The sequence below is a fragment of the Leopardus geoffroyi genome, chromosome C3, assembly GCF_018350155.1.
Source record: "Leopardus geoffroyi isolate Oge1 chromosome C3, O.geoffroyi_Oge1_pat1.0, whole genome shotgun sequence".
Lineage (NCBI taxonomy): Eukaryota > Metazoa > Chordata > Mammalia > Carnivora > Felidae > Leopardus > Leopardus geoffroyi.
This window is the reverse complement of record NC_059338.1, coordinates 103,782,986-103,810,141: the sequence shown is the minus strand read 5'-3', so window position 1 is coordinate 103,810,141 and position 27,156 is coordinate 103,782,986. Positions and strand designations below refer to the sequence as shown.

Genomic DNA, 27,156 nt, shown 5'->3' with positions numbered 1-27,156 from the left:
ATATCAGAATCCGTATTTGAAAAGTGTGCATGGCTAAAAGATTTTTTCCCCAATAAGTTGCAAGTGTGGAGGGATTGGAGTTAATACTACAAGTTTATTTTATGTTATTTATCGTGTGTGTGTGTGTGTGTCTGTGTGGTATATATCTGCCTGAGTTAGCATTTCACTGAACTTTTCACAGTTCATTTCTTAGCACAGAATCAGTCATTGTCATCTTAGCTTTTTCTTGTGTAGTGTTACATTTCCAAGTTTAGTTCATTCCTCATCATCTATGGTTGGAATTCTCGGAATTTTGCTCTTATCAGTTTTGTCTTGTTTGCCTACAGTTTCCATTTTGCTAACTTATTATTTCCAGCTACTTACTTTGGGAGGGACTGGGGCTGGCCCAGTTGGGATTTGCATCAAGGCGTAGTGGTGGAGACAGACTCACCTGCCAAAGGTGGTCTAGAAGTGGAGGAAATAAATAGGCATGTTGAAATCTGAGTCCATTGGGGAATGTGGAGAGATCAGTATTGGAATGTCCATATACTAAGGCCAAAGGGCCAAAGATCTGTTTAAAGCTGGGGGATAGTGAAGAATTTGGAGTTGGGTAGAGCTAGGTCAGGGTGAGATCACGTGAGGGACATGCAGGAATGGTCCATGGGTCATGTCTTTCGTCAATGGGTGTGCAAACAGACAGTGGTTGGAGTGTTGTCTGGGACTGGGGCAGCATATATGTTGTTCTCTTCACTATTGTTAAAAGGGATTTTCTAAACCACGCTTAGGTTTCTTCTCAGAACCCCGCTACTTGTTGTAATGCTCTCCAATGTAGAGTCACAACATTTTGGCATGTTGCAACCAACTAGGTGTGTGCACTCACATGTAGGTATGTGTCATGTAATTTATTGCTTATAATAAAGTGCTGGAGTTTATGCAACATTTTTTTTTCAATATGAATTAGAGCAGATTGACTCTCTAATTTACACTTTGTTTCTGTTGCATTTGGGGGTGTTTTCTTGAGCAGAAGTGAAAGGTACAGTGTTACAAGTAGGTCTTGGGAAATTACATATAATCTGAGGTGAGTCTTGGGTTGCTGAAATCCTGTGTGAACTACTACATTTCCTAATGTGCTGATAGCTATTACAAAACACGATTATGAATTATTACAGTGCTGGGCTTCAACAAACTGTGGTGTATCTATAGGTGTGTGTTGTGAACAAAAATGTTATCTGCCATGTCTCTTTTGCAGAAAAACATGTTGAAATCTGCTAGCAAAATCCAAGCTCAGTAGTTTGTACTGTCCTCTACAGCCTTACCTTTCTCTTTCCCCTTCAGGTGTGCCAGACCTCTCCATGCTTTCCCATGCCCTTCCTTTTACCTAAAATGACTAGGGCTGCTATACTGTCTAACTCCAGAGAGCACCATGCATGTTGTATTCTTGACTTGGCCTCTGGGAGGTGGGAGGAGGATGGCATTAACACAGGTGAACCGTATCCCTGAAGTTGTACTAGCAGGTGTTTTTCATTATGGCTCCTTTCCATCATAAGTGTGTGTGTGTGTGTGTGTGTGTGTGTGTGTGTGTGTGTGTGTAAAAACAAACATATATATATCTTTTTCCTTTAAAAATTTGTTATTAAAGTCCTCTTCCAAAATCATCATATTAATTATATGTAATTACTTAATTTTTAAGACAAAGGTTTCTAAGTTTGATTTATTAAAAAAATATTTTTAGTGATTTATTTATTTTTGAAAGAGAGAGGGACAGAGACAGAGAATGAGTGGGGGAGAGGCAGAGAGAGAGACACAGAATCTGAAGCAGGCTCCAGGCTCTGAGCTGTCAGCACAAAGCCTGACACAGGGCTTGAACCCATGAACTGTGAGATCATGACCGAGCCGAAGTCCGACACTTAACCAACTGAGACATCCAGGTGCCCCAAACATTTCTAAATTTTTAGAAAACACAGTGATATACCTTCAGGATGTTTCCACTCCCATCCTCACCATTGGAGATTGTCAGTGCAAACAACCTGATACAAACAAAAAATTTTTTCCAACAACTTTTTCAAGCTCATACAAATACCTAAATATAACTGTTTATATCTATAGCTATATCTATATCTGTGGTCATTGTGTATTTTTCCCAAGATGAGATTGTCTAATAAAACTTCTCTACAATATCCTTGACTTTGCTGTAGCTCAATGTCTATAGACAGAAGTCATTCTTTTGAAGGGCTACATTCAGAGTTTGTTGGAGAGCACTGAGAGTTCAATGTTAAGATGACCACGTACCAGAGGGCAAAGGGCCAAGGATACAATCAAAGGAAGGGATGGGCCAGGAATTTAGAGCTGGGTAGAGTTTGGTCAGGGCGAGATCAGGCAAAGAACATACAAGGATGGCCCATGGCTTCTGTCTACTGGTCAGTGGATGTGTATGATGATTGCAGGTTTGGGCTGGCCTAAGGAACCAGCCATTTCTGTAGCCTAATAGTTACTGATATAACTAATTTCTTTTAAAGGGCTGCATTCTTAGCTTAAATGTGATGTGATTTATTCAACTCTTCCCCTATGTAGGTTGTTGTAAGTTTTTTCCTGCTTACCCAGTACTGTAACAAACATCCTTGCTTTTATCCTTAGGCTCCCAGCTCTTGTCTCTGTAGAGTCCCAGAAGCAGGAGTGAGAGGTGAAAGGCCATGTGTATATCAAATGTCTTTCTGTTGCCAGGCTACTCTCCAGAGTAGCTGTAGCAATTCTCTCTTCTTGGATGTTTTCTCAATAACGGAATATACTTTTAAATTACATAGGTCTCAGTCTTACCGTTTTGCACTGGCGCTCAAACTTTACGTTTGTAGATGAAAAGCGTAAAGTTGAAACTTTTTACTACAAAGGAAACCTCAAGACCTTTTTTTTTTCTGTTGACAAACCATTAAGCCAACAGAGGATTACAGTGATCACCTTGGAACTTGGTAAAGGGTAATTTTTTTAGCTTCAGAAAAATAGGATAGACAGGGAGATACAAGAGTGTAGAGATACTACAAATTCTAGAAGAAAATCTGGTCCATATTATAAGTCATGGAATAAGGAGTCTCACTCAATAAAATAGTGGTAGTCAGAGCAGGTGGCTCCAGGGAGGCCCAAGGCTGAGCCCAATAAGAGGCAACTCAGGAGTAGAGGATATTCGGAGACCCAGGAAAGCAGCAGACAGGTGATTGACATTGGACACAACTATTGGGAAGAAGAAAGGACCCAGTCACAGGACTAGGCAGCAGGGAACCAGGAATCCCTTGGAGAGGCTCAGGTTCTCTAAATCAGAGAGACCTACTTTCAAATTCTGGCCCTGATGCTGATTAGTTCTTTGACTTGGAATAAATTATTTTATCTTCATGGGTCTCAGTTTCTTTACCTATATTGTATGTGAAGGTCTTGGTTTAGTGTGCAGCACATGCAATACACATACACAGTGTTTGTTGGCATTTTTAAAGACTGCTGAATTTTTCCTTTGACAAAGGGTATGTTACCAGGTGGTGTGTGAAATGAGTTGACAGTTGCAAATCCAGGCTCCAGGAAACCGTGAATACCTTGTCTTCCTGAGTCGCATTCCTGTTGCCCCATTGGAAGTGGAACTATATCTAAATCTTAGTCCACATTTCCTGGAACCTCCTGCCAGTGTTCTCTTGGGTGGTTGGTTAGAAAGACTGTAGGAAACCTTGAGGTTGCCATTTGTCTGATTCAAGTAACACCAGTGTCTGGAAAGCCCTGATGTGGGGCTAACTTGCTGGATTGCCCCTTCTTGGATATCTATTTCAATCTCTCTAGTACTCTCCTTCTCTCCCTAGTACTTAGTTCTGGTCCGTCTATTGACCTGTTATCAAGAAGTCTCACAATGCTCCCTAATCAAGCATACATGAGTTATGACCTGGGCCAGGAAGGAGACAGAGCCAAAGCCAGACTCTGATGCTGAATTTCAGAGTGTTAAACCCATATCCCTGAAAATTGTTTTGCCTAATGGTCTTGTTTGGTCCTCAGGTAGGACATGGTTGAGCCTATCACTTAGAGGCTCACAGACATTGAGAACCATTCAGAGCTTGGTAATATCAGTGTTTGTAACTGGGCATTCATTGCTTGAAAGTTATATCAAGTATTTCTTGAACTGGTTAGACTGAGTTGACCATAATGTCCTGGGAACAAGAAGGTATTTCTCAGGAAAGTATTTTATGAATTTCTATGGTTTGTTATGTTAACAACAAACAAACAAAAAATCAATGGCATAACAACAATGAAAGTGAGAATCAGGCAGTGCACATACTTGCTATTTTTGTCTGCTCAAAATCCATTTTCCTCTCTAAAAAACTATCTCAATTTCCTTTTGGAGGCCCCCTCTTACCCCCAGTCCAGAGTCCATTGGATGAACAGGTGACCCAAGTCTAGCCATTTGGCATATTTCAGTTGTTGTCATTGCACTTAGTTCAACAGTGAACTGATCCAATGAATTTCAATCCTGAGACTTTTTCTGGAACTATTAAGAAAGGGACTTTCTCCTTCTGCTGTGGTTATTTAAACTTGTAGAACATAAGCCTGGGAATACTAGTGGTCATCTTGCCAAGATATGGGGAGAGCCTGTTTAGCCAAGCTGTGCCAAAAGTCACACTGCCTCTGGACTATGTAGTTACGCAAGCCATTACATGTTTTGTTTTGCTTATGCCAATTTCTGTGGTATTTCTGTCACTTGCAGTCAAAGATTTCCGACTAAGGTAGATGGGTCCTTGAAGTTTTTGAAGTACAAAACTAAACTCAATGCTATTGAAATGAAGACTCCTCTAAATTGCTAAAAATCCAAATAATAAATAAGAGGAATGAATGTAGTTCCTGTCTGCGGTTAAGATGAAAAGAATTCAGAGCTAAAAACATCACTATACTCCTTTCAACATTTAAAATGATACACTAAAATGATTGCAATTTTCAGTGTATTATTATTGCCTTTGGGCATTGAAGATAAATGCCACAAATTTATCTGAGATCAGGTGTTTAATCAGATTATTTATAGAGTCTCTTTCAATTCTTTATTCTACACAAACTGTAGACAATGGGGCATGATTCAATTTGTGCCATAGTGTTCTCACGTGGGGAGGATTAAAAGAGGGCCGGAGACAATATGAGTGATGTGATATTGTACAATATACATAGATTTTGGAGCCAGACAGACATGGATTTGAATTCTGGCTACATGACCTAGGAAATTTTTCTTAACCACTCAGCATTTCAGTTTTGTCATTTGTAAAATGAGGATAGCAATATCTATTCCACTATTAAAGACCAACTGAAATACCATATACTAAATCTAATGTAGTTGGTGCTTAGAATTCCAGCTTTTGTCTTTACATTGTATGTAAGTGACTTAGCTATAAATAAAGTTTCAGAAATTACCTGTTATGATTTTGTGTAAATGACTCCCTCATTCAAGCCCAGAATGAATCTTTTTGTTGCATCTTTTGCCATAAGACTCCCTCTCTCCCCAAACAGGTACATTTTTAGTAGCGATGAGAGTTTAAATTTATTTGAGCAAAATAAGTGGCAACAATGGGAAATTGGTGTTTACCGAAGACTAATAAGGAAAAAATGCATACTTCTGACTTAGGTTGAGAATACAACCGTTTAAAATGCAGACACTGGGGTGCCTGGGTGGCGCAGTCGGTTAAGCGTCCGACTTCAGCCAGGTCGCGATCTTGCGGTCCGTGAGTTCGAGCCCCACGTCGGGCTCTGGGCTGATGGCTCAGAGCCTGGAGCCTGTTTCCGATTCTGTGTCTCCCTCTCTCTCTGCCCCTCCCCTGTTCATGCTCTGTCTCTCTGTGTCCCAAAAATAAACGTTGAAAAAAAAATTTTTTTTTAAATAAAAAAATAAAATAAAATAAAATAAAAATAAAATGCAGACACTAAGGCCACGGAAAAGAAAGCTAAGGTATTTGTAATGCATAATATTGAAATGGTATATGCTATATCGATTTTACTACTGAGTGGGTGTTTTGCTTTTTGATATGCTCTGTTTTTAAAGCCTTTGTAATGTGAATTATGGATGATACCAAAGCATTTGCTAGGCCCCAAATAGCATTTTTTCTTTTCATTTTATTTTTATTTTTGTTGTAAATGCATGTTTTGATGATGCTAAAACCATAAATCTTGGTCGATAGTGCTCTGTTAGTTTTATTAAGTAGTAGCCAGGCTGGCTGTCATTTACAGCTGTTGAATGTTAAACAGCATTGAAAAATGTTAGGTTGTTAGATAACTGACTAGTTTTCTCAACACTCCTCTGGGAGGCTGAGAATTAACCAGGCTTCTTACTCCCTTTTTCACACTCCAAAGGGAATATGCTAATTCACTATTAACTTTACAGCAATGGCTTAACATTCCATTTCTTCTAATTCACAATGCACTCAGTAACTTGTGCACAAGCACTGTGTACGCTGATTTCATTCTACCGGGAATTTGGGAATTCGCATCCTGAAGCATTGCCCTCCCGACTTCAGAGCCCTCCGTGATACCTAGAACAGAAGAGAGGCGCGGTGGATGTTTGTGGAATGAATGAAAAACAACCAGTGCAATTCTCTGTCATAATGTTTCTGCTCACAAAACATCCAAATCGATTGAATCCGGAGGAGATGGAAAGTAATGTTGTATATGAGAAAACATGAATCCAGGCCTGTTAGTTTTTCTAGTAAGGCCCTTTGATGTATCTTTCAGGAACAAGTCCTGTGAGACTCTGTGATTCAGGAACATGGCGCTTTTCCTGGATGTGAGACAGCATCAAGATCCTTCTGGGACTTGCATTCTTTTTTCTGGAGGCTTGATGTCCCTATTTTTTTATTTTCCCCATTCTTTCCTGACCTTCTAGTGTTCATCCAATTTCTTTTTTTCTTATTTGGTCCAATGGTTCTTTATTTTTGTTAATATGAAAAAAAAAATTCCACATAGAAACCTTAAAAAACCATCACTCTGAGTTTCTCCTATATCTATTCAAAGCCACACAATTTTGTCATTTTTTTTTTTCTGGGTGGATTGGGAAGCATAGGATCTGTAGATGGCTACCATTGTTGACCTACTTACTGTGGGCTAGGCATTTTGCATACATTTTCTCTTTTAATCCTTACCAGAAGCTCATAGAACAATTTGAGGGGCTGTCATTGCCATTGTACAGATAAGAATACAGAGGTTTATAGATTTAAAGTCCTTTTTACTCAAGGGCAGTATTTTGGTCTTTAACAGAACTGCATGGAAATATAAGCAGACAGAGTGATATGTTTGGACAAAATACTTCACAAATGAACACATCATTATGGTTAACTTTCCAATGATGATATGGTTCATTATGAATATATTTAAATGCATTTATTTTGTAGTCCTATAACTACCCCTGAGTTACTTCAGGATCTTCTGCAGTGGTTTTGTGTAATTTGGCCTTTTAATGCCTACTTCTCCTTTCTTCTTATATCACCACTTACTTTCTAAAGCATTTTGGTGTCAGCTCAGCTGTTATCCCTCTGATCTGCCTTCTGAGATGACTTTAGACCCTTCCATCACTCTCTGTCCCAATGTCCTATTGTGTTTCCTTCATAACTTTTATTGCTATGCAAAATAATATTAAAACATTTTTGGAAGTACAGTTGACGTACAATATTATATTAATTTTAGGAGTACAACATAGTGACTCGAAGTTTCTCTACATTACAAAATACTCACTATGATAAATGTAGTTATCATCTGTCACCATAGAAAGTCATTACAGTATTATTGGCTATATTCCCCAAATTAGATTCTTTATTCATTTGTACCTCTAACTGGAATGGGAGCTGCTTAGGACAGCTGTCCTTGCTTGTCTTACTCATCTCTTTATCCCCACACCCTAGAACAGTGCCTGGATGAATTATTGCATATTCTTCAAGCTACATACTAAGGTAAATGGCATGATGCTGGATGCTGGTGGCTCCAGTCACGGAGAGATAGAAGATATATGGCATCACTCCCTTTTTGCCACCTGCTGTGTTGTTCTTCCAGCTCAGCCCACTAAGATGGGTATAATTAGCTTGTAGTGCTCGTCTAAACAGGTGCCCAAGTCCCAACATGAAGAGATCTTTTTAGCTAGGTCCCCACGGGCATTGCTGGTTTGTATGAAGCCAAGCACTCTCAGTAGTTCTCATAACTCCAGGACATTAAATCGACCTGAGCTAATCCTGGGCATTTCTGTCTCAATGGAAGGTATTTGTAGATTGCTTCAACAATGACCTGACTTCTGGATCCCTGCAAATAACTGTACATACCAATCGAGAAAAAAAAAAAACAACCCTATAAAACCAGGCACTATGCTAATTATTTCAATACCATTTAACTTCATCTTCAAACACATCTAGAAGTAGTTGCTACCATCATCCTCGTCTTTCAGCCAAGGAAGCCAAAGCTTGGAGTGGGTAAGTGTCTTGGCTGGGTCCCACAGCTAGTGGGGAAGAGATGCAAACCCAGGCTGATCCTTCCCAAAGTTGATACTCACTGTCAAGTTGGCAATGATCAGACACCCCATTCTGATGTGGCCTATGACCTGTAGGGAAATCGGGTTTATCTGCCAAGAATGACTGCTCAGTGGGAGGATGCACCTGAGGGACATTGGGCGGATCTCGGTTTGGAAGCTCAGAAAGAAGTCAAGCTTTGAATCATCATATTCAACTCCTGATAAATACAAGTCTTATGCAAATCAATTTTTGAAAAGAGCTAATCTTAGCTGATTATAACTTTGAATTATATCTGTACCTTGGAGACAGACCAACTTGGTTCAAAGCCCAATAGCCATTTAACACCTGTGTAACCTTCAAGAGTGTTTTACCCTTTGAAGACTTACTATGGATTCCAATACCTATCTTGTAAAATTCTTACAAGGAGAGTGGCTAATTCAGTGCCTGGTACATGGGATGCAGGGCAAAAGATGATTTCCTTTACTTGAAGTATTATGCTTGGGAAGTTTTTGGTTATGACGTTTTATTTTTTCCTAAATTTGATGTTCTTCCAGTGTTTGTGCTAAATTGTTATTTCTAGTCTTTTCATTTCTTGCCTCAGGTACAGTTTAAGATCCTAATTCATTTCCTAGGAGTTGTGCACCACTGGTCTGGAAAATCTCTTGGCCACAGAGTGGCTGATAGGTTCGCATTTTCTCTTCATTGAATCTTCTCAGACTTCATCCCTGACCATAGTCTTTGTTTAATGGCTTACATTTCATCACTCTTAACCCTTCATAAATCGAAGCCACGGTTTCTTCTGATATTATGCTGGAAGGTTCCTTCTCAAACCATACTTCTGAAAAGTTGAGGCATAAGACTTTGAGAGAATGTTCTTAATACCTTAGCAAGTTTGAGTTGATTTTGAATCATTTTTATAGTCATGGTTTAGAAACATTTGTGGTAAGAAGTAGAAATACAAGCATGCAGAAGCTTTGTCACGGCCTATCTCAGTAATGAAAACTAGGGCCATTAACGTTGGAGCAAAGGAATCTGAGAGTGAAACTATTCAGATAAAAATAGCTGGCTCTCCGAGTCCAAGCCAGGCAAGAAGCTACCTCCACCATGAGCAAGACAATGGGAATTGTCTGTAATATCTCCCATGGAATGAGATGATTTTCTTTATACTTGACAGGTGACGTCTAATGAAGTTATCCACAATTTTTATTCTGTGTTTAAGGCAAAACAAGCTGGATAGTGTGCTCATTTGTCACAGATTTCGGGACACGTGTATAAAATTATAATAAACTTACTCTTCTTTTCACAAACTTCTGTCTTTCCCTTGTTTTTGAAAGCTTGGCTTGCAAGGCATTTTTGTGCTGCCCAACTCACTCCTAATTTATCAGGAGTGCAAAAGGCTGCCATGGGTGCTAACGCTGGAATACCGTAATCCCTCTGCATCTCGTACCGCCTGAAGATGTACCCCTCAGTCAGCTTTCTGCTTCTTATCTTAGGCATTGCTGTGGTTAAGGCAGGCTCTGAGGAAAGCCCCTGTAAGAATAGAACTACTAAAAAGTACTTATGATCCTCTTTGATTGGTGATGGGTAAGCACTATTCCCTCCATTTTATAGATGAGGAAACTGAAGCACATAGATGCTGAGCAAATGAGAGATGTTGAGTAAATAGGTCACATGGTCAGTAAGCTGCAAACTAACTGGAGTAAAACTCAGGGTGACCGGCTGTGCTAGTGTTCTCAAGACTGAGGGGTTTCCTGGGATGCAGGACTTTCAGTGTTAAAATGAAGACAGTCCCAGGCAAAATAGGACAGGTGGTCATTCTGGGTCATTCTGACTTTAGAAACTCTATACTCCATCATTTTGCTTAGAGACCTAAAATATTTAGCTCTCCCTAAAATGTTTAGCCCACCATCTCCTCCTGTAATCCTCCCCCACCTGCTGCCGCACCTTCTTCTACTAGTTAAATCGGCTCACTGCTCACCATTGCATTCATTGTAAATTGCAGCCCATTTACACTCTTTTCTGCACCACAGGAAATCGAAAGGCTGACAGCTCAGCATCTTGATGGCTTCCTGGGCCTCTAACCCTATTGGATTTCCAGGCAGAGAATTGTTATTCTTCCTCCTGGTGACCCTGTGTTGAGAAACTGAACAATTGCCCTAATTTCAAAGATGATGAGGTCTATAAAGAGGAAGAAAGCTAAAGGTTTCTGAGCATATAAATCCCACTATCCTGTTAACCTCAAATCATGGCAGGGATGCCTCAGCTGCTTTTGGCAGTTTCTCTCAGCAGAGGAGGATCCTGATGGCGAAGGCTCCCGGCCACGTTCTTCTTGGCAAGGACTCCTCCCTTTGGGCTCCTCCCTTTAGTTGATCCTCTTCTCTGTGACAGCTTCAAGAGACAGCAATTGCCTCTGGTGGCTACTTTGGCTGATGGTAACAATTCTCCTAACGGCAGCTTTCTAAAAATTTTTCTGGAGTCTTGCTTTTTTTCAGGAAGCTCCATGCTTCCTCTAGAGCTAATAACTGACTTTTGTGCTTGGTTGGTGCTAGAGTCCTTATTAGGTCCTCTAGTGAAACCATGACGCTTCACTGCCCTCTAAGACAGTGTTTTCCACTGCAGATCCTTACTCATTAGTGGGGTAAAAAACTGTTGTGGGTCAAGATCAGTCATTTTGAAAAAGAAATTTTAAAAGAGTAGACTATTATAGGATAGAAAAATAAGAATACATTGTATATAGAAAGGACTAATATTATTTTATAAAAGTTTCATTCCATTATCTTATTTACATATGTGCTTGTATATGCCTGCACATGTACATACACAAACTCACACACATATGTAGGAAAGTATGTACTTCTGATGAAAAACATATTCCTTACTGACTTAGATTACAATTATTAAAAAGCTTCTAGAAAGATTTTTAGACAGTCATCATAGTGTTTCTTAAAGTAGTAAAACATCACTAACAACCAAAATGTTCAACAAGGGGGAATTATAAGCTTCAGGCACATATCTACAACATTCATTGTCATATCACTCCAGAGCTTAGCATTGGTGCTCTCTATGTAGGTAGGTGCTCAATAAATTTTGTTGATTATTATTGTTGCTGAGAGATTAAATGTGTTCTGAAGCACCCACAAGTTAGATTAATGGAGTTGCTAAAATTGTTTCCAATTATTTTGTAAACATATTAAAAATGCTCATAATGTCAGGAGAAAATATAAGTTATATAAGCATATATATCATTGTATGTATGCATATATGGAAAAAAATTGTGAGGAAAAACACTAAAATGTTAACTGTGTCTATTTCTGGTTAGTAAGATTATGGGTAGTTTAAAAATTCTTCATTTTTATTTTTGTTTCCTACAGTGAACAGGTTTTCTCTAATCTAAAAAAAATTGATTCATTTGGCATTGCAGCAGATAAGTCAACTTACTCAAAACCACATGGTATCATAGCTTTGACTGCCTGAGAGGTCTGTTCTTGGGGCCTCATGGTGAGGAAAAGTTTCACTGACTCACCCTTGTTCGAGGGGTATCTGCCATGCAGATGCTACGGAGGGATCTCTTAAGGGTATGTTCACTTAGTCAATGAAGGTATATTAAACTCCTTCTTTGTGGGAGCTTTTTAGTCAGGTTCAAGGGATTCTGAGATGAATAGAGTACAGGCTATCTTCCAAGACTTCACAGCCTACGGGGGGGGGGGAGGGGGGAAACAAGGGAATAACTAATTCTTGAACTATATGATACATGCTAAAGTAAAGATATGACATTGTACTTTAGGGGATGAATTCGGAGCTCATCACTCCCTTTTTGCAATGTCTTAAGCTCCAATAATTTAAGGGCTTGGAAAACATTCTAAATTTCTCTTCCCGTGTTTCTCCTGCTTTTCTTTTGTTGTTTTTTGTTTGTTTTTTTGTTTGGTTTTTGTTTTTGCCTTGTTTGTTTGTTTGTTTGCTTTTGCCTAAGACCTGGGGAAAGCCTTGCAAATCAAGTCCCAGTAGGAAAGATGGTCATCTCACAGTCCCTCAGGTAGACATGTTCACTAGAGGCAAATAACAGAGTGATTATGAATGTCAGTCTGAGATGCAGCACATGATGATATGGCTTATATCACTGGTCTATGACCTAGGCAAGTCACTCAATTTATCCAAATCATTTTTCATACTTGTATAATGGAATGAGGATATCCCATATATCCTTAGTGTATGGGGATGAAAACACTTAGCATGGTGCCTGGCACACAGTAAGGCTCATTGCGTGATAGCAGTTGTTATTCTGGGTTCGTAAAGATTCCAAATTGGTAGCAGGGCCTGTGAAACTAAGCTGATGATGTTTCTCTTCTGAACATTTACTATATATTATAAGTACCAAAAAAGCTCAAATTTCTTATCCATTACTTTACTTTGTAAGTAGTGTATGAATTTTGCCTGAGAGATTATGTAGATTGATAGATTGAGAATGGAGAAATGTCTTAATTGAGAAATTGATAATTGGAAAAAATTTCGTATTTATTTTAAGTACGTCTTAAAGATTTGGGGAGAAGTTAACTAACCGTGATTATTTGCTTGCTGGATGGAGGCCACTGAGAGCGAGTCCTTTTGAGAAACGAGGGACCATTAGAGTAGATCACCAATTCATTGTTTCCTTTGCTTCTCTGGGAAGATGACATCTTTTGTTACTTCTCCACAATTCTGAATGTTAGTGTCTTTATAGCTCTGATCTGGGAAGACTAATGCTTGTATATTCAAGCAAGCAAACAAAACCATACAATAAAAACTGGCTGGACACCTTGCATTTTGTACAGAAGCTGTTTTGTTCTTTAAACAGTTATGCATCTATGAGAGCACATTTATTTTCCTCCTATTCTGATGCTGACTCTTTCCACAAGTACGTGTATTAATTAGAATTTTTTCATCTGCAAGGGGAAAGTGCAGAGGTCATTCAGCTTTGACCACAACTTGATCTGACAGACCAAATGATGCCCCCAGGAAGCCATCTCTTCACCTCTCTGAACTTTTTCCCTCCGTGTTAACATCATCCCAGGGCAATCTTTCACCAAGGGGCAGAAAAGATGGGACTGAGCGACAGCTTCAGACTTACACAGTCTTCCAGCTTAGCAGCCGCAGCTAAAAGCGGATGCTCTTTCCTGACAGCAAACCTTTGGACTGACTTTTACTGGCACAGATTGGAGCCAGCAGGTGTGCTCACCCAGGAAAGGGAAGGTGTTATCCCACTCGATCCTCAAATGAGATTGGATACTGGGCAGACAAAACCAAAAATAAAGGAACAGCCTCACCCCCTCTAAGTAAAAACAAAAATGAATGCTCACTACATTATTAACTCAATTTGTTTATTTGAAAGTAACATAAAATTTAGAATAATGGCACTCACCAAGGCACTTTCTCTTCCATTTATGATTTTACTCACTGACACATCTTCAATTGTTAATTCTATACAGATGGCTCCCATACCTCTGTCTCCATACTGAATCTCTACCCTTGGCTCCAGAGCCAAATATCCCACCACTTGTTTGATATCTGTAACCCAATGTCACACCCTCATTTCAGAAATAAATCTTTCTCACACATACATACACAGACACATAGAACATTTAAGTGTGTGTATGTGTGTGTGCATGTGTGAAAGGGGGAGAGAGAGATGATATGTGTGAATACTTGGTATTTTTTAAAAGTACACTGTTGAGATATAGCTACTTAAATGAAAGAACATTTCCATATCAACTGATTCACTGGCAAAACAAAAAATTAGCAAGCCAGCGCGTGGGCTGATCAATGTGACCCTTTCACCAAAACAGTCATTAAAGGCGTCATTATGGTTTGATGCTAATAAGCAATGAGAAACAATATGCTTTTCTGCTAGGTCTTTATAAGGAAATCTGTTAATGTATTTCTAGACTTTTGTTCAAATTGAATGTGCTTCTGATTCCTTTAAGAGGAAGGTTATTCGGTGTCTCCCTGGCCCAACCCTTGGTATGTGAATCTATTGGCAAACCACAGCTCATCAGGCACCACAAGCGAGCCGGATGAGATAGAAATGCCAATTAGAACAGATGTATACTCCTGTTTTTATTCATCAACTTAAGGAACTGTCATGATTGTCACCATGTGCATATTTAGGTTGGCGAGTTTTAAGTTTTAAATACGAAGATGTCTTGTTTCCTGTGTATCTTCAGGAGAGTGGTTCTGACTAGGGCAATACCAAGCTGTAGACCTTAAGACCAAGGAATGAAATGGAAACTTCTGTCATGAGAGTCTTCTATAAAAGTTGCAATTTTGAATGGAATTATTTTGCAGTGCTCTTGTTTAATTTTTCAAGATGCAAACTAAAAACATATTTTCATAGGTGTTAAGCATTTCAATTTCAATTCTGTATTTTGTTAAACTCTTGTCTAAAACTGAATAGAGAATGAGGTAAGACAGTTTACCAAGATATGAGTATTTTCCTTCCATTGCCCAAGGCCAAACTCATCTTCCACCAAGACCAGCTCTTTTCTCTTGGTTTCTTCTTTCCATTCATAGTTTGATGATTTTTCAAATGTTGTTTGCCTCTGTCTCAGCACGGTGGTCTAATATTGATCGTGTTTTTGTTTGTGAGTATGTGATGTGAGAATTAATCACATTTGTGCTTAAAACAGAAAGACATGCCCTTCATAATGTTTGATTATTTTCACTCTTAGGAAAGTCCTGTCATTGGCAAGATATCTGGTATTGGTATAATGCTGAGGCCCTTTGAGTTGCTTTTACTCCTGGTTTGAGTTTGGGGACAAGAAGTTTTAATCTAGAATAAGTCCGCAGGAAGAACTCTAGAGATTGAAAGTAGCATTAGTATTATTTTTTAAATGTTTGTACTGCTTTTGTTTTAAGAGGTGCCTCCAAGAACCAGGTAAGGAACAATTGCTGTTCATCTTTATAAATATATAGTGCTAATAGCATTGTAGTAAGAGGGCGGTTTCCCCTCCGTAATGGTTTTTAATATGGGTCTATTATATTCTCTAAGCACTTTCCTTGCAATGGTTTCATTTATTCCTTAGTTCTTTGGGCCATCAGGGTTCCTGCTCTAGCTATAAAGCATGGTACTTAAATGTGCACCAAGCCCTCACTGTAGCTTCTCATCTACTTTCTCCACATGTTGTCACAGCTTTCTCTTATTTATAAGCCTTTTTGCCTAATATTATTGCTGCTATTGCTGCTACAGAATTTTGCTGATGTTGTAAGTCATCATTGTCAGACCAGGAAAAGACATAGTTTGAATTTTGACTGTTCAGATAGACTTCATATCAAAGTGATGTGATTATACCTAAGTATTTGATCAAAAATGTGGGTCATGACAAAAGACATAGCTTTAAGTTCAAGGGGGACTGTGTGGATCACTTAATTTATTAAAAACTTGACAGCATCAGCCCCAAACAATATTATGGGGCATCCAAGCAGGTGATGGCCGAACGGGTAAATGCCCTCCCCTCAATAAGCTGCATAACTGGCACCATATTATTCCAGACTAGATTTTCTTCACACCTGTTCACAGACTTTCACAAGATCAATTGGTAAAGTGGTTGCTGGCTTTACATTTTGGTTCTTACTGACATGATTTTGCTCGGTCTCTCGTTATGTTATAGCTGCACAAATACAAGTTTTCCAGATGGTCTCCTTGTCTTCCAACTGACCCCCACTCAAATCCATGGTTTGCATGGCTGACCAAGTTATCTTTTAAAAAATGTTAATTTATTAACCCAATCATTCAAGATTCACTTAACTTTATAGAGCACCTATGAAGTGAAGGCTCTTGTGACAAGTGTAGTGAGGGAGGCAGTCTTATACACAGAAAATTATGAGACCATGTGATATGTGTTTTATCTGATTAAAACTTTTTCATGCTTCTCTACTGTTAATGAGAATAAAAGTTTAACTTTCCCCCCTAAAATAAAATACATTCACAATTTGAATCTATTCTACCAACACAGCCTCATTCCAAGCCCTTCCCTCATGTGTACCCTATGTGTCAACCACATAAAATGTGCTGATGTTTCCAGGACCTTCACCATTCCCTACAACTGGCGAATTCCTACATATTCTTCTAGATTTAGCTCAAGTGTCATTATCTCCTTTTTGACTCTGACTTCATCGCTCCAAAGCAGTTAGTCATGTACTCCTTTGTGCTCCTCTGGAAAATTTTATATGTCTCTTTTTTTTTTCTCATGGCTTATAAAATAGCTTATTTCATTATAATATTCACTACATTGTGAGACTCTTGGAGGCAGGGAGTGTATTTTATGCCTTTTATTTTATTTTCCCAATGTGTAGTTCAATGACTGGCACAGACATGATGCATAATGATTTCTTTTGAATGAGTAAATGAATGAATGAGTGAATGAACTATAACACCAGCATCTGAAGTTACCATTGCATTTGTTTTACAATCAACACTGTTGAAATACTCTGTACTGTTAAGCAATTATCTTCTGGTAGAACACCTGGTAGAAATCTATAACTATGTTGGCCAACAACTCAAAGTGATTAGTGCACCCAATTTACTGCAATTAGAAGGAGGACCACACTCCATAGAATTTAAAAGGTGCATTGATTACACACCTGTACAACATAAAAGGGATTATGACTACTGCAATAATCATGAAAACATATCACTCTTGCACCAATTAGTTAAATAGGCCACTGACATTGATATGTTATGAAAATAAGGTCAGATAAAAGTAAAAGGTGAAAAGCAGCCTCCAGAAAGTAGACTTGAATAGAAACGGCAAGACAAAGAATTTTTTAAAGAAGATATAATTTCACATACACACCCTCTCATGCCAGTATGGTCATCTTCATGTCAGGGCATTTTTAGAGCTAACAGTGGAAGCTAGATTAGAGAAGGTCGAATTCCATGGAAAGCAATGTGCATATGGCTTCATTTTGGAGTGGAATCTTCATCAATGTATGTAGTGGTTAAGAAGCAGAATGCCTGGATATGAGTCCCAACTCTACCTCCTTCTGGCTATATAATATTAAGAAAGTTATATAACCTCTTTGTTTCTCAGTTGCCTTACCTATAAAATGAGGATTATAATAACTATCTCACAGGATTGTTGAGAGGATGTAAAATGGTAAGCTCTCAAAAATACTAGCTTTTATGACTATTCATCAGTTTCTTCTTTGGGCTGTTATCATATCCTATCTTTACCATTGTTTAACATGCACTCTTATTGGGACTTGGGTTTTCCCTTTTTTCCATATTGTGTATCTTTCATATGTTCTGTAAAGTTGCTACCTCCAAGATAATGGCATTTTATTATCTAGGAAATTATAATGATCTTTGGTGAGAAACACCAGGTCCATTAGTAACCAAGGTCATAAAATGATTGTATCCTTTTACTCATTGTTTGCGATATGTTTCCCAGAAATCCTTTATGTTGCCCACAAAGGCTGTGAATCATCTATTATAACTGGATTTAGGGCTAAAATATGCATGTTTAACTATAACTGAGTTAACAAAAGCTGTGTTGAGAAAAATTATTAAAAGTTTTTGTGTAATGATGATTATATTCCTGGTCTCATAATTAGGATGGGATACAATAATTATTGTATTGGTTAGAGCTATATCCTGCTTTAGTTTGACACTCAGAGCCAAAGACATGGCAATCTTCCTTCAGATATATGAAAGGCTTGTTCCATTGAATGACTCATACTACAATATTTTAAATAATTTCTTTTGTGATCAAACTTGAAAAATAAATAACCATGCAGATTATAAAGAGTTGATAAAAATAAATTCAATTGATGATTGCCAGCGAAACAAGGCATTGTACATATTAGGAAATACAAATGAAGATATTTAGGTCCTAATACTATTTTGATTTGAAACATTGGGCTGTTGACTATGTATTGCTGGTTTAGAACTTTACTCCATTTTAGATGGGCTATTTATATCCAACTTTAAATGGGCTGTTGACATAAAGTTAGCAGAAAAAAAATGTCAGTAGAATTGATTTTAATGTGTTGTTAACTAACCACATTTCAAAATTATTTTCTATACTAAACTGTGACTAAAGGTCCTAAAGGACTTCCTATTTAAGAGTATCATGAGAGAGTACTCTGGGAAGGTAAGATAAAGAGAGCTATATAGTTTCTCTTTGCAGGAATTAAATATAAAAATATGTTTTACATGAAGTACTAAGGATCATCATGGTAACTGCTTCTTTGACCAACAGGAACCATCATAGACCAAAAGCTTTGTCAGCTGTGCATTGGACAAAGTTATTGTTTTATCAAAATCAGGTGAATGAATGAAAAAATAAATAGATACATCTTAAGAACTAAATTTTAGTGTGATATCCGTGTAGAGCTCTATGGTTCTCTACTGAACAGATCCCATACTGAGAAAGCAATCAATCAAGAATTCCAGGTAAAGATGGAGGGAAAATTGAACATATACATCTAAATTTCAGTCCCTAAATTCCCACTTAATAACAATAAATGGAATTTTAAAGGCTATATGAGTTAGCTTTTGCAACATAACCAAACACCACAAAGTGTAGTGACTTAAAACAGCAACGATTTATTTAACTCATGATTCTGTGGTCAGCACTGTGACCTGGGCTCAAATGGCTGATTTATATGGTCTCAGCAGGACTCCCTCGGTCAGCTGCAAGTCAAGTTCAGCTTTACTCATCTTGGCTGCACTCTCCCATCTCTATGGTCTTCACTAGAACCGCTGGGCCAACTCAGGCTACCATCCTTCATCAGGCCAGATTGGGCTTGTTCATGTGGAAAATGGGGGACCCCAAGAAACTGAGTGGAAATGTGTGAATTCTCCTGAGGTCTACGTTTAGAATGGCACATTGTCACTTCTGCTTCATTCTGTCGGCCTAAGCAAGTCACAAGTCCTGTCTAGATTTAAGGGGTGGGAAAACTGGCTCTGTCTCTTAATTGGAGAAGTTGCAAATTTACATTGCAAGGAGCATGAATATAAGGAGGGGGAAAATTAGAGATATTTATAAAATCAATCTACCATAAAGGCATAAACCCATAAGGACAAACAGAACAGAAGAAAAGAGAAGAGTAATGAAATTTAGGAAGCTAGAAAGAAAACATATGAGTGGCAGTTGACTTAAAGACACCTGAGAAAGTTTTATCCTAACCTGGCAGTGGAGAAAGCCAAGAAGCAACCCAAGGTACTGGTATAATCCAGACACCTTCCAAAGTCTCAAGAATTGGTGTGTCTGGTATATATATTAGGTATTTATGGAAGTAGGGGGTGGACAGTGAAGGTAGAGATAAAAAACAGGCAGATTCATGGAAATTCTCTTTAAGAAGTCCTGTACTTAGACCTTCAGAATGGATTCCCCTGTCTCTCTAGTCATTAATTGCCACTCTTCTACATCCTATCACAGAGAAAACAGGAGATTTAGTTTGTGAAGAGGGTGAAACCAAGGGTCTCCGTACTTGTTGACACCCTAGGCACAACTGAGCAGTGAGATGACATGATAGGCAAAATAATGGCCACCAAAGGTGACTACATTCTAATCTCCAGAACCTATGAATATTTTAGGTTATGCAGCAAAAGGTAATTATGGCCGCTAATCAGTGGACCTTGAGATGGGAAGGTTTCTGGTTGAGCTGGGCAGACACAATGTAATCCAGCATCCTTGTAAGTGAAAGAGGGAAGCAGAAGAGGAAGGATCAGAAGTTAGCAGTATAAGTAGGACTTGACTGCTGTTGTTGGCTTTGAAGATGCAGGAAGAGAGCAAGAGCCAAAGAGTATGGGCAGCCTCTAGAAGCCAGAAAGGGCAGATTTGGAAATGGATTCTCCCTAGAGGCTCCAAAAATAAACCCAGCCCTGCTGACAACTTGATTTTATTCCAGTGGAACACTTTCAGATTCTGAACTCTAGAACTGTAAGATAATCATTTCGTATTCTGTTAAGCTACTTAGTATGTGGCCATTTGTTAGACCAGCAATAGGAAACAAATACAGGTGCTTACTGAAAACAGAAGGATCGAGTAAATATTTACATATCAAATGTTGAGACTCCCGTTTGTCTTGGTCTGTATGGCTTCCAGAATGTTGGCAGCCAGGCCTTTACCTTTTAGGCAGGAGCCTGGAAGGATGTTCTCTGGGGAACCTCATTAGTCCAGACAGATTACTTAAGGATGCTGACATCTGGCATTGGCCATAAAATGGTTCAGTCAGATCACTCTATGGTAAAGCCCACTACCATGTATTCAAGCTTACTAAAGCTTTTGAGTGTCTCATTCCTAAGCTCAATAGACATCTGAGGAAAGCATGTAAAAAGAAATTCACTGACCAAAACAAATAGAGTTTGAGGGATACAGAGGAAGCTTCTTGAGGAAATAGTATGAAGCAATGATGAAGAGAATAGTAAATAGTTAAACAAAGGTTAGTGGCAGGGAGTGGGAAGGAGGGCATTCCAGTCAGAAAGAAGCACATGTTTAAGTCCCTGAGGAGGGCTATATCTTGAGTGGTTCATGTTTAGTCAGCTAGCATAAGTAGAACTTAGAGAGCTAGAGAACAAGGAAGAAAGTGAAGAGAAAAAACAAAGGAATAGTGTGAAGGAATAAAGCATCAGAGTAGTCAAGGACCTATACAGGGGCTTCTATCAGTCCACAGTCTAATCACAAAACATTTATATACATTTACATACACACATGTACACGTACACATTACCCATATATGTAATACATACATATATACATGTGTAAATAATGTGTATATGTACATATAATACATTTGCATATACTTGTGTAAATCTCAACTTCTAACTTGTATTTGATATTCTTTGTATTTACTGATGGAAGGATAGGAGAAAATAATCACCTTTGCACAACGAACACCGGTGGGGAGGAGAATTGTAAGAATTGTTAGTTACTTTGTATATAATCAAGGCAAAGAGAGGCCAGGCCTTCATGGGAGAGAGTAGCATAATCTAGAAATGAGATGTGGTCAGACTGACAGTTCTGTTTACCGTCCCTCAGGTCCCATGACTGTCACGGCTGATGAAAGGCATGTGACAGGTCTATTGACTATTGTATCTTCCCTTTTAATGTCATAGCTTGTGTCATACCTACTTATTTCCAGGATGACTAAGAAGCAAAAATTCAGTCTCATGGCATTTCTGGAGGTGGATGACCTGGGAAGTTTAGGCTTTATGTTTGGATTGGCTTTGCTACCTTTTCCCTGAAGTTTTTTCAACCTTGGGAGTATCAGATCTGGAGCTAAGGGAAAGGATCCCCTCTTGGGCAACACATATGACACTGAGTTAAAGACAAAACAAAACAAAATAGAGCTTGCTTTTGCCAAATGAAGAAAGAACATTTAAACTCACAAAAAGGGACTCACTCACACACACACACACACACACACACACACACACACACACACACAAAACTAGACCATGCTGTTAACTGTCCAAATGTGCAATTAAGCACATTGGAGTTTTAAGTGGTCTGCAAAATGGTTCCTGAATAATCTAGTTAACATATGGCAATGGCTCCACGTTAATTGTGACTCTTCAAATGGAGTAACTCTCCATGCCCTTCTCTGGAGAACACACTGGAGGAAAAAAAAATGGCCCTTCTGACTCATACTGCTTGTTCTTAAAACAGCAACAGCAGCAGCAGCAGCAGCAGCAGCCAAATATTGGGTTTAGCCTGTTGTGTTTCTTGATGCCGCAAGGGTTGCTTAAGGGGGCTGGGATCTATAGCCAGCCTGAAGCTGTCAGTTTCACCCCCCACAGCTTGAGAGCAAATAGCGGTTAAGTTTTAGCTTGCCTCTTTTTTTTTTCCTATGGCAATCTAACGTTTCTTTATGAGAATCCATCTTTTCAAAGCTGTAGTGAGAATTTTACTGAACCTGTGTAGTGGGTGCATAGCATAATGAGTTGTACAAAGTAGGCCACTCAATAAATATGGGTTGACGTGGATTGACTAAGATTTAAAAGGTAACTTAAAGGGTGGATTAGCAAAAACCTTATTTACAGAATGTGTCGTAAGCCTTCTTTAATTGTAGGCATCATTTTTAGGCCCAAGTATTTTATGATTATCTATCAATTCAATTTAGCACGTATTTACTGAGCCCTACTAGCCATACTTCACTAAGAGTCTCAAAAAGGGAGAGAGAACGGTCTAAAACTATGATGGGTACCTTGCTCTCATGAAACTTGTAATCCAGCAGGACAGATGGACTAGAATGATGATTTGTCTTCTAAAAGTTGGATGACACAGTTGGAATATCCTTGAAGCAAAATCTCTCTTCATTCACTGAAAGAATATTAGGTAAATGAAGGGAAAACCAAGGTGACTAGTCTGACATTGAGAAAAACGAAAAAGGTTTGAGTGCATGGTATTTTCTGAGAGTAGATGAAATGCTTCTGAAACCATTCCACTAAAAGCCAGGGCTTCTTGTTCCAGAGTTCAGACCAGCTCATAGGCCAGTTCCCTTCTCTCCAATGTCGTCCTGACTCCCTACCCATTCTTCCATCTGTCCGTGAGTAACTCTGTTGGTCTTTGGTATTAACTGTGCAACAGAAGGGAGTTTCTACTCCACAAAGGTGCCTTTCCTCCATGCCTCTCCCTTTCCTCCATGCCTCATAGATGGCCTTTCCTAATCTGGCTTGCTCATAAACTATAATACTAGAGGCTCAGTTTTCAAAGTCTGAGATTTGTAAAAGACTTTTGAATAAGAAAATGCTTACATTGGCCTTAGAGGAATCTGTCTTTCTGGGTACTCAATACTCCTTGGGACTGTGCCATCATTGTGGAAGATACTCCAGGAGCTGAATGGAATCCCCAAACCAAACACGCAGGATGGAGACAATGACCCATGGAGAAGTCTGCTTGTTTTATACTTTCTAGGGAGACAGGAAGCTGAAATGATCTGTTGTTATTGCTCAAATTTCTTCCCAATGGTTTGGAATCATGCTGCTTTGAGATCAGTAGTGAACATCTGTAGTTTGTCTGTCCAGGGCCTTCTGGAAACAGTCTCAGTCTCGGAACTACTTTTTCTTTCGCTCTAAACATGCGGGAGGGAGTCACCATGTTCTTACTTGATATCGCCTATCTCGCCAGTGGTGATTGCTTGAGGTGTGCACAAATTATGCAAAGTGGGCAAATCAAAGTAATTCCTGAGATTTTCCTGGAATTGAAGAGCGAGACTAAGTCCCTTTCAGGTTGTGGGAGGCCTGGGGTAGGAAGCTTGCCAACTGTTGGCAGTTATGTTTTCTATCACATGGTGCCAGACGGTCTCCAGTAAGATATGGTACATGTGATACACAGAGAAAAGCAAAGACAAGAGATGCACTAAAAAATTTTTAGTAGTATGTGAGTCCCTGGTTCCCACAGTTCGTGAGGCACAGCCTAACCGTGCATGGATTTGTTCAGTCTTTCCTTTAGTTACTAGAAACACCCTACCTAGTATGTATCCAAATAATCCCCAGTCCCTTTTGTGCATCCTGCTTCACAATGAGTTGTTAACTCTTGCAACCTTTAAAAGCGTCCTGATTAACAAGTAGATCTACTCTGACGCTGGCCCCTTGTCTCCTCTTCTCACATATTCTTCTCTTTGCTTTTATCAACCACCAGTGATTTCCATTCTTTTGTATGTAATTTTCTCAGTTTATTTCCTCTCCAGTTCTCCTGGCTCCCTTACTTTCTTTCCTTTTCCTTTCTCCCTATGCTCTCCCTCTGTGTCTCCTTTTAAACACTGCTCAGAGGTCCACTGTTCTTCCCTCCTAGTGATTAATTAACATTCATTTTATATAAACAACCAGTTTAAAGATGTTTTCACTTGCATCCCAAAGCCCCTTTTGGAAGTGGTTCTTTCATGGCTATTATTTTGGATTATGTCGAAGATAAAGATTCAAACAATAGAAATAAATGTGTTGTTCCTGTTGATTACCTGTGGGTTATATAATTACAGGTGATTTTATTTGTTTTTTTTTTTTTTTTTTGCTTTCATATATTTGAGGAAATTCCTACAATAAACACTTTGTTTTTATTTAAAAAATCATTAAAATGCTTTGTCATAGATCAAATGGCTAAATTTGTTACATGAATGCCTACTTTTCTCATTTGTCCTTGTTGGTAAACTCCTTAATATTAAAAGTTCTATCTAAGGATAACTGTATCAACATATCTCATCCAGTAGAGTCAGGGGACACTCCCTGGTATATAGATGGGTAAACAAATAAACAAATGGATAGGTGAATGAATAAATGTTTCCCTAAACAAAAAGCAGAAACCATTATGGCAAAGCCTGATTCAGTATAAGGCCCTCAGATAATTTACTAGACAGTCAATTTCATTCAGCAGATATGTCTGCATTATTTGACCAAAGACGAATATTCAGTAAACTCTTTGGGCTAAACCTGGTAATGGTATATTTGATAGCTTTAAATAGAGAAGGAAAGCTACACTTCTGGACTCATCCCAGCTGGTAGAGGCAAAACAGATGCTCAATACAAATATTTTAGCAAGCTACAGAGACAGTGAGGAAGAAAAAGGTCAGACTGAAAATAATGCTCTCTCAAATGAAACATCTGGTCGCGGAGAGTCACAGATGCAGTATGTGGTCTAAAGGGAGCTATAACCCATATGACTTTAGCCCGAGTTGCCACAGGGATGGCAAATTAGGAGAAAATAAGCCAGTTAAGGAGAAACTGAGGTAGTTTAAAGAGAATAATAGTATCCAGGATATGGAGAAACTGACACATCGTAGAGATATAGTACCATGGAAATGTATATGCGATCCACATTTGTGCAAAGTATTCTGGTCATTTGTCTCATGCCTTCTAACCAAGCAAATACACTTGAACTATTTTATATTAAAAAAAATTTTTTTTAATGTTTATTTATTTTTGAGACAGAGAGAGACACAGCATGAGCAGGGAAGGGGCAGAGAGAGAGAGAGGGAGACACAGAATGTGAAGCAGGCTCCAGGCTCTGAGCTGTCAGCACAGAGCCCGACGTGGGGCTCGAACTCACGAACCGTGAGATAATGACCTGAGCCGAAGTCGGACGCTTAACTGACTGAGCCACCCAGGCACCCCGAACTATTTTATATTAAGGATAGTTTCAGGAGATTCTACAGATGTATGTACATTAAGATGTTGATTGGAGTCTTTTTATAAATAACAAGAAATAAACTGAAACAAATTAAAAATCAACAAGAGGTGCCTGGTTGAATTGAGGCACGTCTATAAAAAGAATATTATGCAGCAGTTAGAAATGACATTTGCATTAGGGGTGTGGCTGACTAGGTCAGTGGAACGTGTGGCTCTTGATCTCAAGATTGTGAGTTCAAGCCCCGTATTGGGTGTAGACTTTACTTGACAACAAAATCTTTTAAAAAATGTCACTGATTTATATTCATGGACATGGATTTATATCCAATACATTCACATATATTTTTAAGTAAAGAAGATTTTAAAGTGGTATCTAAAATGATCCTGTTTTTGTTAAAAATATTAGCATGCATATGGATTCAAGCATATAAACACAGAATTTAAAAACTTACGAAGGTGCCAGATTGTTTACAGCCATCATGTTTGGGATTACAGGTATTTAAAAAATATGTTTGCTTATTTTAATTTTCTGTTTCTCTATAAAGAATACAAATTATTGGTATAATAATATAAATTAAGTTTTAAAGGGGAGACAGAGGCATTGGTAAGTCAATCACTTCCTCCCTTCTCACATGCCTTTCTTAAAGACCCCACTCTCTTTCTTCTTACCCTCAGCCCCTGGAAGACTTGAGTGGCAGTTCCCTTTTAAGAACTAGTAGGCATACTATATATCACAGGACCCCGTCTGTCCTAGGCATTCCTCCTGGAGATCTGGAATTGAGACACTGAAAGGCAGAAACAGACGATGAGTGGCTACACTGAAGGTCACGCAGAGCGAGATCCAGAGTTGGCACTGTGACAAGACAAAGGCACCTGCAGACTGAACTATGGGGGAACACAGATGCCCTGAATAAGCCCTGAAAGCCAGCCTGAAGAGAGGGAGCAGGGGCAGAGGCAGATGCCAGAGGGGAGCAGAGCTGAGACTGGGGGGCCTGCTGAGGAATGGAAGGGGTAACCTCATTATCAAACCTCCCATTTATTTCTCTCCCTGTGTGATCTGACTATATTTTATTTCTGGCCTTTAGAACATATATGAAATCGTCTGTTTTATTTTTTAAATAAAAACCACTTTTACCTGGATGGGTTGGAGTGAGTTTCTGGTCATCGTGATAACCTCAATGGGGACAGCAAGGCCTACTCCAAAGAAACAGCCTGGTGGGTCAGCAGAAGAGGACTCTGAAGGAGCCGCTTCTATCACTTCCTTACCACCCACAAATTCTGCAAGAGGCTCTCCTGCATGGCCAACACCAAACCCAGCTTCTACTTTTCCATCCTTGGCCACCTAGACTGGGAAACCAGAGTGGCAGTTCCCTTTCAAGAACCAGTTGAAAAAAAAAAGAAAAGTAAAATCTGGACAAATGTCTCTCCCAAGGCAGCTGTAATTCCTAAGTCATATTTACCCCCCAAATGGGGTTTTGTGCATTTCCTCAAAGACTTTTGAAGGTGAGGAATTTTACAGTGCAGCTCTCCTTTTCAATATTCCGAATTTTGTTGTGCAGAACTTAGCCTAATGTGCATGACAGC

At 38.9% G+C, this 27,156-nt stretch overlaps 1 long non-coding RNA gene across 1 annotated transcript in view; it reads left to right on the top strand.

The window, feature by feature from the left end:
* LOC123585616 overlaps positions 1 to 26,712 on the top strand; it is an 80,759-nt gene extending 54,047 nt beyond the window's left edge. Inside the window, exon 3 of the long non-coding RNA XR_006706318.1 lies at positions 26,248 to 26,712. This is a non-coding gene — a long non-coding RNA (uncharacterized LOC123585616). The remainder of the gene's footprint in view (positions 1 to 26,247) is intronic.
* The last annotated feature ends 444 nt before the right edge of the window (positions 26,713 to 27,156 follow it).